This window comes from Coptis chinensis, chromosome 6, assembly GCF_015680905.1.
Source record: "Coptis chinensis isolate HL-2020 chromosome 6, ASM1568090v1, whole genome shotgun sequence".
In the NCBI taxonomy this organism is placed as follows: Eukaryota; Viridiplantae; Streptophyta; class Magnoliopsida; order Ranunculales; family Ranunculaceae; genus Coptis; species Coptis chinensis.
The window spans coordinates 46,458,038-46,476,180 of record NC_141461.1 but is presented as its reverse complement, the minus strand read 5'-3'; positions in this window follow the sequence as shown (position 1 = coordinate 46,476,180).

Sequence of the window (18,143 nt, the reverse complement as noted above, 5' to 3'; positions counted from 1 at the left end):
ATGCAATACAAAGTTAAGTATTTTAGTTTAGGTATAAAACTTTGCATGTTTAGTTTTGTCATCTATTATGCATTATGTATCTTTGTATTAGGTATGCTAAGGTATTTAGATCATTATGAGTGATTCAAATTCACTTTGTTCTTTGTTGATATACATTTCGTAATATCGATTTACAAATTAAGCGTACATATCATTATTCTTGATGTATATTTGCACATGCGTATGGAAATATTTATCGATGACACAAGTTTGCCTATTAGGTATAGCTATCATTATGAGTAGAATACCTTCACATGCTCTGCACCTAGTATTGTATGAGTAGATCGTATTTGTATGTTTGTATTTTAAACCTTGCATAAATCTTAAAAAAAAAAAAAAAAATTAAATTAAATTAAATTAAATTAAATTAAAAAAATTAATTTAATACCACCTTTGCATAAATTTTAATTCCATAAATCTTAATCATATTCCAATGGTGTCTAGGAAACTTGAAAGATTGAGGTTACTTAATTAGAACCGTGCTTGCGGAAATCCTCCCTCATATCTATCTTGTGACACGGGTTTTGGTTTATGCACCGTATTTCCTAGCTTCAACTGCTTTCGTTAGCGGCGACTTAGGCATATGTTGTTCAACCCTAATGCTTAAGATAATAATAAAATTGAGTCCTCATAATTCCTTACGTAAGTTAGATCTAATTTTATGCTTGCATGAGATTAAAGATGCAGTTCCACTAAAGAAATTGAACAAACCTATCGTCGAAAAAAAATCGATAAGCAATTCGTAAGTTCTCACATAAAATTGTTCTTCTTACGCTAATTACCTTCATCACAATCCTTAAATTAGCCATCAAACGTCATTATGGCCGGCGATCCTCCACCAGACGAGAAGCCCCTCTCGGACTTCTATCTTTGCATTCTGGGAAGGACCTTCTTCTGCATTAAACTTGAGGACATTGTCGGTGATTTTATTATCCCGCTAAGCGTCTTCAGTTTGTTACCAATATATCATGGTTTGGAGCCGCGAAAAACCGTACAATCATCTTAAATGACTTCAACAAGTGGCAACAACATTTCATCATCCGGTGATCTCTAAGGACAACTCTTGCTTGCCATTTGTTTCCATTCACTTTAAGCGGAAAAAGCATCAATCGGCTAGCGGGGACAACAATCACAATCCATAGACACATGGAATAAACTAGTTCAAGCTTTCATGCTTCGGTTTTACACTTCGAGGAAAAAAACAAAGCGAAATGCTTGAGAAAATTCAATTCTTCGTCAAAATCCTCATGAATCCTTTCACGGAAGCATGGAGTCGTTTTCTTGATCTTACGTTAGAATGTCCTCACCACCAACTAGAAAAAGCTGTCCTTGTTAGTTCATTCTTTAATGGTGCAATGCGATCATCAAAAGAAACTCTTGATATAATGAGCGGAGGTTGCTTCATGGACAAAGAGCTTCTTGAAGCTTATACTTTTCTTGAAAAACAAAGCGAAAAAAGGTACACCTTTGGGGTAACAGCGGGCCGTCTAGATCATCAAAGGATCTTTGCTACAAAAGCCACATCTATTTTTGAGGTAAAACCGATCCTGAAATAAAAAATTTGATAGAATCCCTAACTAAAAAGTAGATGCCCTTGCGGTTCAAGTAAGCGATCAACTACCAAAACCGGTCATGAGCGTTGACACCACTCCTTGTGTCCTTTGTCTTAGTCACGATCATCGATGCATATTGTCCTTTGTTATATGCTTCCCCTACTCGACAAGCGGAGGAGGCATGTGCATTCAACATTCCCAATGCACCATGGAGACAACATCCGAATTTAAACGGCGTCAAAATAACCAACAAATGGGGGCTCCTCACGGTTTTAAGCTAATCAACACTGTTAGACCTACCAATAATTTTTATTCCATACCGCCAAGGAAATAATCAACAATACCAACAAGGTCAATTTCAAAATAATTCTAATGCTAATTATCGGACCAACCCGCGACCTTGTTCGGCTAATCCAAATCCCACTATAATCAACAACTTCTAAGCAATAATCGAGAACTACTACATTTGCACAACTGCGCCAACCATTCGGATAGGACAAATGAGACTTTCTTGGCTTACATGAACCAACGGTCTCAAATTTTAGCGTCTATCCAACAATCACTTCAACAATTGGCGCAAGAAAGAGTCGAGAAAAGTGTGTTTCTGCCTGGCGCGGTTCCAAACCCTAAACCGACAAACCACGACCTTTGAACTCACCAATGCCCCTGGTACAAGCACCCCCAACCAAGGTGAGGTGCATGCAATCACTACTTCTACGATCTGGAAAAAGCGTGCGACAATCGGATCATTATGCGGATGATCAACCAAAGAAAAGAGGGTTCAAGGAATCTATTTCTAATAATGAACCTATGGAAGATTCCCCGATACAACAAAGTCAACACCTCGAATGTAGGAAACAAGCAAGTAGACCCTTTTGCCAAATTCAGCCCTAAGGCACCGTTTCGGCCGCGGCAGCAAAGAATAAACGATGACAATTTTCTTTGAAATTAGAGACTTTTCAAAATTTAACAATAAACTTACCTTTTCGATGCCTTAAAATTATTACCAAAACATGCAAAATTTCTAAAGATATGTGCACCACAAAAGAAGAACTAATGTTCCTCGACAAAGCGTTCCTCATTTGAACAATTTCCCTCCATCACCGAACCTGATGGTATTGTAAAATACAAGGACCACAGTAGACCAGCGGTTCCATGCACCTTAGGTGACAAATACCGCGACTCTTTAGCTATTAGACCTAGGAGCTAAGCGTGAACTTACTTCCATATTATTTATTTAAACAATTAGGTCTTCATGAACTCAAACCTACCACCATGACTCTACGGTTAGCGGATCGTTCCATAAAGAAGGTATCCAAAGGAATTGTGGAAGCGTCCTTGTAAAAGTCAAGATTTCTTCTATCCTGTAGACTTTGTTATTTTGGATCTGAGAGTTGCTTGTGATTCCATTCCTATCATCTTTAGGGCGTCCGTTCCTTGCCCTTTGCTAATGCTCTTATTAAGCTGTCGAGATGGTTCCATGACCATGTCGCCGAAAATCTTTTCGGTCGAGGTGAATGTGTTCAAGTTAATGAAACAAATTCGAGCGACATTGATGGTGAAGTCAGCGGGGTTGGCGGACATTCCATGAAGTATTTCTCAAACTCTTTTCACGAGGATGAAGTGTACCAATTTCTTTCCTTTAGCGACTCACGAGTTTGAGGGCGATGATTATACAAAGCGAAGTAAATGAGTTATTAGAGTCGATTACCATTAATTGACCTACAACGGTGATGTCTAGTAACTTGGATGATCATCCCTCTGTTTACTACATGGATGATGACCTTCCTCAAGAATCTTTAATACCAGCTCCGCCCACCTGAATTAAAAACCACTTCGCCCGAATTAAAATCGTCTGACTTGATCTTTGATGGTGCGTCACCGGTTATTATTTCTTCACAATTAAGCGGCGATCGGGGAAGCTCGTTTAATTAATGTCATTCAACAACATCGTTACGCTATTGGATGGTCCCTCGATGACATTAAAGGCATTGAACCTAATGTGTGCACCCATCGCATACACGGAAGAAAATGCTAAGGCGTCGCGTGAACCACGGCGTCGCCTAAACCCCTACCATGAAAGATGTGAATGCGAGAAGAAGTGTTAAAATTACTAGATCGCGGGTATTATTTACCCTATCTCGATAGTGTTTGGGTGAGTCTGTACCGCGTAGTTCAAAAGAAATCGGCATTCTGGTTGTGCGAAATGATAAAGATGAATGCATTTCGCTCGTATCGATAAAATGGCGAATATGCATTGACTATCGCAAACTTAATGCGTCACTCGTAAGGATCACTTTCCACTTCCATTCATCGATCGGATGCTTTCGAGCGTTTAGCGGTCATGCCTATTCTTTTTTTCTTGATGGTTATTCGGGTTATTTTCAGATAGTCATAGATCCTGGCGATCAAGAAAAACAACGTTCACTGTCCATTTGGTACATTTGCATATAGGCGAATGCCTTTTGGCCTTTGCAATGCACACAGTACTCAATGCTGCATGCTTCATATTTTTGATGATATGGTTGAGCGGTTTATGGAAGTATTCATGGGCGATTTCTCAATTTATGGAGATTCTTTTCGATAGGCTGTTTATCAAATCTTGAAAAGGTCTTTACGTTGTGAAGAAAAAACCTTGTTCTTAATTGGGAAAAATGCCATTTCATGGTTACTAAAGGAATAGTTTTAGGACATATCGTTTCAAAGGGCCGGAATCGAAGTAGACAAAGCTAAGATAGAAAAAATTGCTTCACTTCCTATACAAAAACTGTTCGAGACATTAGCGCGTTCTTAGGACATCACGGGGGTTTCTATAGGAGATTTATTCAAGATTTCTCAAAGGTTGCTAGACCTTTAACCAATCTCTGCTTAAAGATGCGCTTTTGATTTCAATTTCAGTTGCAAACAAGCCTTTGAGGTATTAAAACCGCATTAACTACGCTCCTATAATTCAACCACGATTGGTCTAAACCTTTTGAATTAATGTGTGGCATGGCGACTATGCTATTGGAGCTGTACTAGAACCGCCGCCGAGAAAGATAAGCCGGTTGTCATTTACTATCGCGAGTAAAACCCTTAATGAAGCTCAAGCGTAACTATACCACCACCGAAAAGAGTTTCTCCATTTGTTGTATATCGTTAGATAAGTTTAAGCCCTTACCTAGTGGGTTCTCCAACTATTGTCTACTGACCATCGCGGCGCCGTTATCTATTAGCGAAAAAAGATGCAAAACAAAGGTTGATCCGATGGATTCTCCTTTTGCAAGAGTTTACTCTCGAAATTAGAGATAAAAAGGTAAGCGAAAATGTGGTTCGCGGACCATTTATCAAGACTTGTCGGTGATGTTGATCGCGATCTTGAACCTATCGTGATTCCTTTCGGATGAACACTTGTACTCTATTTTTTAGTCCCCTTGAGTGCGGTGACATAGTAAATTACTTAGTTACCGGGAAGTTCCTTTATCTTGGTCTCCGTAATGACCGGAAAAAGTTTTTATCCTTTGTGAAAATTCTATTTACGGGATGATCCCTACCTCTTCAAGTATTGTTCGGACCAACTAATCCGCCCGTTGCATTCCGGTAGGAACACAGCGATGTGTTATCCTACGCCATGAACAATCTTGTGGTGGTCATTTTAGTGGTAAAGAAAACTGCGGCCAAGGTTCTACAATGTGGTTTTATTGGCCAACACTTGTTTAGAGATGCACATGAGCATTGCAAAGCATGCAATCGTTGCCGGCCGGTTAGGTCGCATTACTCAGCGCAATATGATGCCCTTAAATCCCATTCTAATTGTGGAAATCTTTGATGTATGGGGCATCGACTTCATGGGTCCATTTCAAATTCTCATGGCTTCCTATACATACTTGTAGCGAGTTGACTATGTGTCAAAATGGATTGAGGCATTGGCATGTCGTGCTAACGATCATAAAGCGGTAGTTTTGTTTGTAAAAGAAAATATTTTCTCTCGATTTGGTGTTCCAAAAGCTATAATTAGTGATGGGGAAAACATTTCTGCAATAAAATTTTTGAATCATTAGTAAAGAAATATGGAGTCACGCACAAAGTGGCAACTCCGTATCATCCTCAAACCGATGGTCAAGTAGAAGTCTCTAATCGAGAAATAAAATCCATTTTGGAAAAAGCTGTCAATCCATCTAGGAAAGGCTGGTCTCTACGATTATCGATGCCTTGTGGGCATCTGAGCGACTTTTAAGACACCTATAGGGATGTCTCCGTATCGCCTCGTTTTTGGAAAACCTTGTCATCTGCGGTTGAACTTGAGCACCGTGCCACCATGGGCCATCAAAAGCCTCAATTATAACACTAACGTGGCGGTGAAAAAGAAAATTGCGGTTAAATGAGCTTGAGGAAATTGAGATTGATGCCTATGATCTCTCGAAATCCTATAAAGCCAACATGAAAAGAGTGCATGACAAGCACATATTGCGAAAAGAGTTCAAAATCGGTCAAAAGTTTTGATGTACAACTCAGATTACACATTTTTCGGAAAATTAAAAACTTCGATGGTGCGGTCCTTTCAGCTTTCTCTGCTGTGTCACCCCCATGGGGCTATCTCGTGAAAAGCGTAAATGATGGTAGCGAATTCCAAGTAAATGGCGGTAGCCTTAAACATTATCATGAGTTCGCTCTCCGGATGTCGAAGAGACTCTTCTCGATGATCCGATCTACCGGACTAATAGATTATTTGGTGTACTTCTTTCCATGTATTTAAACGGGAAAAGTATGCCATTAGGGTAGCGGGCCCTCTTCTATTTTCTTTTCTAAAATTCCCTAGAGTGTGTGGTTGCAAAGCGCGGAACCTTAGTCCACAAAACTCTAATTGGCTGAGTATAAATGTCTTACGATGTCGAGCAAAGCGTGCCTCGGGAAAAACAATGGGTACCAAAATTTCAACTCCTTCTTTCTCTTCCCTTTTCTATTCTCTTCCTCGCGAACTCCAACTCATCATTTGGTCCAAATCTCACCCATCTCGAATTGGTAATGGTGGTAGTACTTTTTTTCTTTCGGCGGCGGCGAAAGGATGGGGTGGTGTATGGTATCAAACTCCTTTACGTCGGTCTTGATCTTTTATCGAGATGAGCGGTATAAGGTATATTATTATGCGACACCAGCTCAAAGGATAAACTTAAATCGTCGTCCGTTGCTCCCCGCGGTTGGGATTGGGATTTAAAGACTCTTGAGGATCGGCGTTAAAAGACTCACGATTAGATCTTGAGGATCGGCGTTAAAAGACTCACATTAAATCTTCGGCGTTAAATCTTGAGGATCGGCGTTAAAAGACTCACGTTCGTCGGCGTTGAAAATTAAATCTTGAGGATCGGCGTTAAAAGACTCAACATGTATATACCGTTTTGTTTTATTAGCACCCGGCATGGTGCCCAAAGAGAGTCGTGATATGCACCATCGGATATTTCATAGTTAAATGCGGGGAATGGATTCCCCGAGGCCAACCCATTCAGTTTTCTATGTATTTGTTTTGGGCGGTTTGAGGCTATACCATATGTACTAAGGGTAATATTATTATTAGACCATTGCACATTGGTCAAGGATGAATGCCGATCCTAAACCACTAGGCCCCCAAAACATAAAGGATAAAGCCGCGATCACGGGCGGATTGGGTTCACCGAGCCGACATGAAAGTTACTGAGTTAAAGCTTTGTTTGTGATGTGTTGTTTTATTTGGATTTCGGTGTTGTTGACCGTTCTTCTCGACTTGTACATTTGTATATAAAGGATAAATAAATAAAACCAAAATTGTTAAAAAAAAAAAAAAAAAAAAAATTTTTTTTGAATGTGATTTTTCATATTCTAATGGATGGCATTTTTAATCTTGATCGTTTTGATATCTCATCGGTTAAATTCGGAGTTGAAGCGAATCAAATTTCCAAGTTTGAAATTTGAACATTTAGGGACATAAGAGGAATTTCTGTAATTCATTTGTACTTGGGCCAAAATTTTGACCCGACCCAAAACCCAAGATCGGGTTTTAAAGCCCGCGGCGGGGCACCAGCGCGTTCCCCCTCTATTTTCTTCTTCCACAAAAAACCGGATCTTGGTCCCCTGACATAAACCCTTGCGCGCGACCCTCCCTGCACCGAAATCGACCAGCGCCGCGCGTCAACCTCCACCAAACTCCACCCCTTCCTCCAGCAGCACCTCCTCCACCTCCTCTTACTATTTGCACTATCAAAATTCAATTTAAACGGCTATGGCAGCCGCGAAGGCGAATTACGGTCGAGAGAAATTTGAAAATCTATATAATTAGGGATGTTTCACCCATTTTTGATGAGGAAATTGAAAGTAGAAGTGGGAATATCTTTTGCATCGAATCCCAGCTCAATATTCGAAGATTTGGTGTTGAAATTTTATAACAATGGAGGTTTCGGGGTGGCCAATTTTGGATTCGGCGGATGGGATGGAGCGTGAACTCCACTTTTGGAGTTGATTTGAATACAGCGGATTCGATTAACTTTCGGATAGCCCGACTGTTATTGTCGAGTATCCGACCACGAGGGATTTGATGTTTGACCGCGCTTCTCGGGGAAGTACAACAGGGCTCGAGCTGCGTGTACCGGCATTAAGCTCGGGGCGTAACCAATTAGCCGTCACTTTCGATGGTTGGCGCCTGGCGTCATTGGAACTTCAAAGGCGTCGGCGTGAACAAGACTTTCTTGCACTGCTGTGGATCCTACGGAGAGGAAGCACACTTTCGTATGGTCCATTTCACGGGCCATATTCTTCTTCGACCCGCGTCAAATAGGTCGACTCCTCTTCTTTGTACTTGTTACTTTCGGCTTATGCTTAATTTAGGGTTCGATCTACTCGCCTTTCATTGAAACAAGGGCTTTTCGAATTTTGGAATTTTTGAGACTTGTGTTTTGGACCATTGGGACCCGGTAGCTAGAGATGACATTGAGCATGATAGCGTACCTCCTCCTCCTCCTTCACCACCGGTTGTTTTAATGAAGATACCATCGCCCGAATAAATACTCCTATGGATCCTTGAGGAACATGAATTCTAGTATCGCAGCGGGATGTTTCTTAGCGAGGAAGAGATGATTACTTCGGAATGAATTCCGGCAAAGAAATGAGAAATCGCCAAGGCCAATTCGAGAATGATGATGATGGCTAATCGGCGGCAATTCAAGATCGGTTACTTTCTGATCTATAGGCCACATTCACCTTGATCAACTTCGGCTGAAGTTAAATTAATTGGCGAAGGCGTAGAAACCGGGTTCATCTTACGCTAACCGGAGGATTCGATAGATTTTATTTATTTTCTTTGGTTTAAAAATGACTATGTCATTTATTTCCCTAATGCATTGCATTTTTATTTTTTTTGCTAAATTATTATATATCGGTTGATTTCTCATAATTTTGTATCTCGAACGGTTTAAATGAGAAATTATTTATGTTATCACGAATATAGTACTTTCAAAAATATGAGTTTGCTCCTTGATTCATTGGGCCTACTCTCAAAGCCCAATGGTCGAGAACCAATGGTGATCAAAGCGGTCACATGCCAATGATTGAAACCAAGTTATAAATACAACTCTCCTTTCCTCTTTCACTCATTCCCTTCTCTCAATCTTCACAACTTCTTCTTCACAAATTTTCAATTTCTTGACAATAATGAATAAACTAGGCGATGGGAAAAGGAACAGCGAAATGGGCTATCACATTAATTGTGATGGCGGTGTTTATCATCATTCTCTTGTCACTCATGCATAACACGATCGGCATAACTAGATCTATGTAACCGTTTTTTTTTTTTTTTTTCTGATTTTCATTTTGTATATTAGTATGGTGTGTTAAATAATTCTCACACATTTATGCGGGTTCACGTATTAAATGGAGAAGTTCATTATTAATTAGTTGTGTCTATTAGTTGTCTTTTTAGTCTCTCTCTAATATATATATATATATATATATATATATATATATAATAAAATATAATAAAAAAAAAAAAAAAAAAAAAAAAAAAAATAAAAAAAAAAAAAAAATAAATATAATATATATATATATATATATAATAATAAGTAAATAAATAAACAAACCATAACAAAGAAGGCCATCCAAAATTCAACAAAATCATTAATGGATACACATGGTGTTGAGGAGAAAATCCATGCGCTACAAAGTACACATAACACTTGTCACATCATCGCATTTCGATTATTCTATCCATATTCTATTCTTGAGTTATGATCATCATTCTGAAATTACGTGTAAGTTTAACTACCACAATGAAACTTTCCTCCGTATTTTCTAAACATTAAACAATCTCATTAATTATATTTGGATATCGACATGACAAAGACTTCTTGTGGATCCCCTATGATCTTTGTTCATAATCACATGGGTCATTAAATACACTTGGACTCAGTTGGTATAGCCTCATAATTGCTCTATAAATCTCTTCTTTTTAAGCCATTCTTATTCATACAATTTTCACTATCCTTCCCTCGATAATGGCTCAACCAAGAAAAATAGCGGCGAGAAAGACTACCTAAAACTTTTCGAAGAAGGCGGTTTTCTCTCTTATTTTGACACTTGAAATCATCGTCGAGGATGGGCGCCTCTTCTATATCATTCATCGACTAGTTATTCGAGAATTGGTTTTGATGTTCTACCAATTTAGCGGTTATGAAGATGGAAAATTCTACTTCAATGCCTATGGACAGCGTTTGGAATTGAATAAGGACATGATCTCCGACATACTTCAAATCCCATAAATACCCGGGGAGTCCCTTTTTCAAGAGTCATCATTTGATTCATAAAAACTTTCTTTGCGAGCTACCGTATCTCATGGCGGCGTCGAAATACACATCACATTGTTCTTCAGCTCTTTGAAACGAGAATCAGCGTGTTGTGCTCCACTTGGTTGGGACATAATGTGGTAGGTACATCACACCAATCTGAAGTCACAAAGCACCGACTTCACCTACTTTGGATTTTGCAAACTCGAAGAGATGACTTTTGTATGATCGACACCTGCGGAGCGTAATCACCAAGAAAACAAGAAGGTCAGCAGCTTTACCCACTTTGGTTCGCAGATTATGATCGTTGGGGTTATCGATAATTTCTCGGAGACACCCCTTCAAAGAGCATATATAAAGGTCTTTCAAAGCGGACTACTCCGTTGGTTTTGGACCCCGATACTCGATAGATGAAGCGAGAACACACCCCAAGCTCAAATTGACCATTTTATTTGATGAAAATGCCATGGTGAATATTATTAATCCTATGGAAGGCATTAAACTCCTTCATCGGGGGTTTGGGAACTACTGCGCTCGTCGAGAATATCATCATCACAACTCTTGAGGATTTCCAAGATCGTCAAACAACTCATGATGTTGAGCGGGGAAGAGATCTTGGAAAATCATTCTCAATCCTTGCAAAATCATGCTCTCTAATGGAAAATCAAAGCTGTACTCTCTCGCCCCGACCAAGGGACATTCGGATCGCATTTCGGCCAACAAATAGAAGACCTAAAACGATGCGTGCAAAATATGCATCTCTAGATCAATATCGAGAATCCATGATATTACTAAGTCAATAAGTATATAATCATATATGTTATTACGTTTTTTCCGTCCGTCGTACTATGTATTTTATCTTATCCTTTTGTTTTATTTTGTATGAAATGCTTAGTAGGATTGTCATCATTTCCATTGTGACTAATATAATTTTAACATGTGCTTCTGGGGAGGGTCTATTTTCTTACATACTCATTTTTCCATCCGGTTGCGTACCTAGTTTATTACTTCATCCACTATGGCATCTTCATCAAACCACGACATCTTCATCATCCATGGTCCCTCCCAAAATCATTCTGAGCAATCCTTTTCGATCTATGATGGATTCGAATGCCTATGGCCATCTTTCCATGATTACATCACAAACATTGGGTGGTCTTCCCTAATTCTTCAACGACCAAACTTATTCTCCTAGTTTGGCTGCATACTTTATGCTAATATGGATGACACACCAGCATTCAACCATGCGCATGGTTTCTACTTAGGCGGGTTCACAATCCGAGTTGGTGACACACCTCATATCTTTTTTGAACAACAACTTGCTCTATCTTTGGACCTTCCATATCCGAACCCGGCTGCATCTTGGCGGTACATCTTTCATAATTCTTACCGTTCCTTTTCGGTGGCAAGCGTTTAGCGACTCTTATGGTGATGGTCTTGAGATCAAGCGAGAAGGAGATGGCCATGTGCCATGGCGAAACATCACCATTCCATTAGCAAGCATGACCATGAACATGGGGATTTGCCATGTTATTTGTACTCTAAACATTATGGGAGATTGGCATTTTTCTCTGCCAATGAGGGCTTGCTGCGTTGTATTGATTACTAGCTTCGGGGTCATGCATTATTTAACATTTTAGGTTGTGTTGTCTCGGCTGAAACGAGCTCGCGCACTTTTCGGGATAAGTATATACTTTTACCGATCACGCTTGCGAATCATGAAGACACATTTCCCACGGTTTGCGGCTACTTTTCATGGTGGGTCAAGGTGGATTCCATGTGCCCGACAAAAGCGAGAATCATTAAGCTCATTGAGGTTTTAAAATTCAATGGAAGCGTCCATTCGATACGAGGCATGTTGATGTTACCCAAAGGGCGAAAAGATGAAGACCAATTTGAGAGAATCGGAGACAAAGAATGGGCAGAAATTTGGCGGACTATTATCTATTGGCGATGCTAAGGAAATGCATTTCCTTAAAGAGGGCCTTGAACCTTCCGTCTGTTTTGGATGGTAAACTTGAGTTTGCCATTGTACATATATCTAGCTAAACCTTTTGTTTGGTGTGCTATTGTTTTTTCATGTTTCATATCTTTGTGGTTTATTATATATTGTGCTATGTTTAGTGTGCTATTGAACATTTTTCTTGTTCTTTCTGAATAATATATTATGATCTCCAACCTCTCGGTTCCGACAATCTAGCCCTAATTTTGCTCCGCGGTTCTCGGTACTTTCTCTCTTTAATTATTGATCCTTGAGGACTAAGCATCATTACGTTTGGGGTGCTTTAAACCTATAGCAAAATTAGGCATCTTGTAGCCTATATATAGTTTTATTTTCATATTAATAATTGTACTTAGTGACAAAGTCTTGTTTCCTTTTCAATGATGAAAATTGTCTAGAAATCTCACATTAGTATCGAATTAGGATTTGTTTTAAGAAATTTTAGATATCGTCTGCGCAATAGTTTTATACATCTTTTCATGAATATTCATATGCTTGAGTATCATTGATTGTACATAGCGATAAGTTTAAAAACAGCGGTTAGTTACTTAAACTATAAATCCTGTGAGAATCTAACCAAAAGCCTTGATATGAGTGATTTGTGTGTGATGACCGCGGAGGAGTAGTTTTTCGATTAGAGGAAATTACGCATCTACTTACTTGATCACCACCCGAACCCTAGGCGAGAATTTAGGCCTTCTTTGGATCGACATAGCTAAAATTCTTACATTACAAATATTACCGCTAGTCACTCCACTTGAACCTTTCATCAAACCTTTCACTTTCACCACAAAATTCCTTACCCATCTATTAAACCAAATAAAAAAAACCTACCTAAGTGATGAGTATGAAATAGGATGAAATGTGGAAAGAATAAAGAAAAGACTTGTCCCAAATATAAATTCGGTTACTTGCTTGAAAAAATAAAATAGAATCATGTTCTTAAAAAAAAAAAAAAAATCTTAGTATCCGGAGGCTTAAGAACAAGGTTGGAAAAACTTCGGTTAGAAGAAGGAAAGGAAAAAGGATTTCTCTAGTAAAAATATATGAAGACCCTATTCTCTCATACTTTCGTAAATTTTGATTATCCATTTCCATTTTCTTGTACACTATCACCTAAGCCCCACAATACCTAATAAAGACCTCTAGCTCAATTAGGAGTAGGGTGGTGTGATAATAAGTAGTAGGCGTGATTGATCGACATCGGCTCCTCATTTGTCATTGAGATGTAAGGAAGCGTGTGCCACGCTGCTGGAGAGTTAACAAAACACTGAGTGGAAAAATTTTTGAGTGAATATGTGTTTCAACACATACAGTGAGAACCCCGTTTAGGTATGCTCTCCAAGGATCGAAACAACCACTGCTAGTATATTTCAATGAAAAGTTCACTGCATGAATAATCATATGTAGATGTTTTAATTATTGAATACATATTAACTTGAGTTTCAAAGAAATAAATCCTCGTTCCTGCTAAGGAGATGTATGGATATCGAGATTAATTTAGGAAACAAGTTTACGTCATTTGAGTCGTTGTAGTATAAATGAAGTTTGTGAGTATCTTTTACGGAAAACTCTCCGCGAGGCTATAACTTCGTCCACTAGGGAATTCCTAGTGGTTTAAGGCCTGTTGCATATAATCAATGCAATCGCTCTGCTTGAAAGCGAGAATTAGTTTAGGACTACACATTTTTTTGGCCACTTATCTATTTTAGTGTCTCTTCTTTGCTTGAGGACAAGCAAAGTCTTTGTTTAAGGGTAGTGTGATAAGCACCCAAAAGTGTATTATGAAACCCCATTGAGACATATAAATTTGGTTCATTATGTGTTTAATAATCATGAAATAAATATGTTTTCATACTTTTGCGGTATTTGCGATAAACATGGAAATATTGGTTAAACTGCTGATAAAGCATGATTCAGCGCGTATATATGAATTCTCCCAAATCCACGTTGAAGCATCAAACTTCCAAAGCTCCTACCTCTCGAACCCGGGGACTCGAATCGACAAGAGAGCTGCTTTCGGACAATCGAGGCGATGAACTCTACGCGTAAAGGGGGAAGTTGTAAAAGCGCCCAAAATACGGGACTGCCAGCTGGACTACACATGGACCCACTATCTTGGGGCCACAAGATTGGATGAGTCATCAATCATGGAGCATGTCAAGACAAAGATAACAAATTATTGGTGCAAAGTTGACACCTTGCATGTAATAAATTAGATTAGGTGTTAATAGTGAGAAAAAGGCAAGGTGTCACTTTGTTTTAATGTGGTAGATAAAAATGAATCAATGTGGTTTGATAATTCCGTGGGAGGAAATGAGATTTCTCTCAAATGGAGAAGAAATTAGACAAAGGTGGGGGATACTCCATTTACTCCCTTGACTTATTTTCCTCACATGGCATTATTTTAGTTCCTTAGTGAAAATGAGAAGTTAGTTTTATTTTATTTTTTGCAAAAGCTTGTAATAGTTTTAATGGAGGAACACTTGTTCTTCTAGTTCTTCTAGAAATATATAAGTGAGTTTGGTTGTGGATTCTCTCTCTCTCTCTCTCTCTCTCTTCTCTTTTTTTGAGTTTTTAGTAGTTCATAAGTCCTTGTCCCAAGGATCATGAGCTAACTTCCCTTTTTGGGGAGTTAATCCAACTCATGTGAGGGAAAAACATTGGTTGTGAGTTTGGTAGGTTTTTAGGATAAACAACTAACACTACATCCTATCCCAAAATGATAGTTGGTGTAGTGTCTAGTTAGAAATCAAACAATGAGCTTAGAGATAAGTCATTGTTTGGTTTCACTTGCTAGCATGTATGAGCTCTTAAGTGAGCCATGCATGCTAGGGATCAATTATATTTTTCCGTTAGGGACTTGTCTATGAGTTTAGGAAGAATAAAACCTATTTCAAATCAACACTAATGGTAGCTTTCATGAGGAGGATTAACTCTCCAACTTCTCTTCCAAATTTCTATTTTTTGTATCAAGTGCATGTTTTCAACTTAATGTTTTCTTAATGTTTAAGTAGGAATGATAAAAATCTAACATTTATAATAGACCCTTACTCCTTAGTTCCCTTATTGTAACATCCAATTTGTAGTTGTTCTATACTTTTGGGTAGTTTGAATCCTTATTCTAACTCTACTCAACAAATATCGTGAGTAAGGAACCTTGATTTCTTTTGCTTCAATTTAGAGTTCAAAACTCCGGTGAAGAAAAACAACTAACGTAATTACACCAAAGAACGCCGACAAACACATCTATCTAGTATACCACCCATTACACCTCTAGCTACTATTCCACACACACCACCGATATAATGGCTGAAGAAAGAGAGACTCCTCTCTCTGACTTCTACAAAGCCTTGAACGATAGTCCCAAATCTTGCATCGTTCTAGCAGACCCAGTGGGGGATTTCCGAATCCCCCTAAATATTTTTAATTTGTTACCCGTTTTTCATGGTTTAGACCATGAAAAACCTTATCAACATTACGTGGATTGAACAAGTCCTAACAACATTCCACCATCCTACGGTTGGTGCGAACAAATTAAACTGAGGGTATTCCCTTTCACCTTAACCGATAAGGCGGCGTCTTGGTTAACTGCCCAAACGCCAAACTCTGTGGACTCATGGGCTCAACTTGTTCAATTGTTCATGGAACAATTTTACCCACCACTAAAGACAGATGAAATACTTCAAAAGATTCATTTCTTCCGCCAATCCTCATGAATCCTTTTCAGAGGCACGAATCGTTTTCATCTTCTTTTGAATGCCCGCATCATAATCTTCGCGAAAGACACGCTTTGTTCGTGCCTTCTTCAAGGGGCTTTTACATCATCATAAGGAGGTTCTAGATATCATGACTGGGGTAGTTTTCTTAGTAAAGGAGCCTTGAGGCTTATAAATTCTTAGAAGATCAATCTAAGAAGAACAACAATTGGGGAGGTAACGATTCCTCCCGCCCTCTCTCCTTCTTCTCTTGAGGTTAAATATGATCCCGAAGTTTAAAACTCTTATCGATGCCCCTCACTAAAAGGTAGATGCCATCTCGTTCATCAACAACCCACTCCATCATGAACATTAACTCTACTCGTTGTAATGTCTGTTATAGTCTTGAGCATTCCGACTTCTATTGTCCTCTTGTCTATGCACAAACACCACCACAACCATCACACTTCAACCAGCTTAACTCAACATCAAGGACAAGGGAACTTAGGTGACCAGAATAGAGGTTTAGTACCCATTACCTTAACTATCAACATCAAGACATGAACGCCAACAAGCTTTAATTCCAATACAACTATCTACGTATTAAAGTAGTAGTGACCTTGTTGGAGAAACAAAATCAAATTATGCAACAAAACTCCAACTTGATGAAAGATCAGCATGATCAAAACTCTAATATGATGAAACAAACTATGCAAATGATGCAGTCTTTATGCCAAAAGGTTATTGACATGTCTTCTAACCAAAATAATAACCAAACCGGCGTGTTTCTAGGTCAAGCAGTGCCTAATCCTAAGTCAACAAACACCGCCTTCGAAATAAAAAGTATTCAGTGTAATGGTAATATAAACCAAGGGGACCTACAGACAGTCATTACCCTTTGTTCAGAGCGAGTAGTTGATAACCAAGTGACTATGCCTAAAGATTACCCGCAAACTAAAAATGATACCATACAAAATATTATAATAGAAACTGAAGACCCTACAACTGTAGAAGTACCAGTTAAACCACAACCAAAAGGGCAAACATTACAAGACCCAATAATAGAAAGTGAAGACCCTACACCTGTAGAGGTTCCAATATGGATACCTAGATGGAAAACGGATAGAGATAAAGCAAAGACTAATAATACTTTTATCCCTTCTGTTAAAAATAGCGATAAAGCACCATATCCCCAAAGACTAGTTGTGTTTAAAAAGGACGAGAATTTTGATGAGATTAGGAAAGTGTTTAAAAATTTGACTATAAACCTACCTTTTCTAGAAGCTATAAAAAGTCTACCTGGACACGCTAAGTTTCTAAAAGAGTTGTGCACCAAGAAGAGGAAAACCAACATACCCCATGATAACCGTAAAAACAATAGAATCCTAAATATTAATGTTAACAACACTAATACGTAATCCTACCGTTCTTACGTTTAAATCAATTCTTCTTACTCTCAAAACATAATCATGCAATATAATGAGTAAGGATTCGTCCACTCTTAACTCTCTAGACTTAAATCGAATTCTACTAATCAAACCCAAAATGAACAATGGTAAGAGTAATGATTTGATGTGAAATTTCTATTCTACCATTCCCAACACAAGAACAATAATAACAATAAGACATAATTAAATTAAATTGAAATTAAAACTAATTTAGAACTAAGATTGTGAATAACTAATTATGAATTTAAGACAACTAAATCTAAATAAGAATTTAAGCAATAATCTAAATTGAAATGAATAACTAATACTTTATTCTAAAAACTAAAATATGATTCTAAACTAACTAATTGAATGAATGTAAAAAAACTAGATCTAGATCTAAAAACTAATCTAGATCTATCTTTTTCTAACCCTAAACTCCATTAACATTAGCTTCCTAACCTCACTACCATTAACAAAGAGTCAAGCTTTTGTTTTTATACTTTCAGATCCAAAAATCGTGTATGGGTTTGGAGCCATGTTTTGGGCCGGAAAATCGGGCCCAAAACCCAATTTCTTTAATCCAAAATAGGCTCTTCAGCTATAGTTGGCTTCGATAGATGTTTCATCTACTTTTGCTC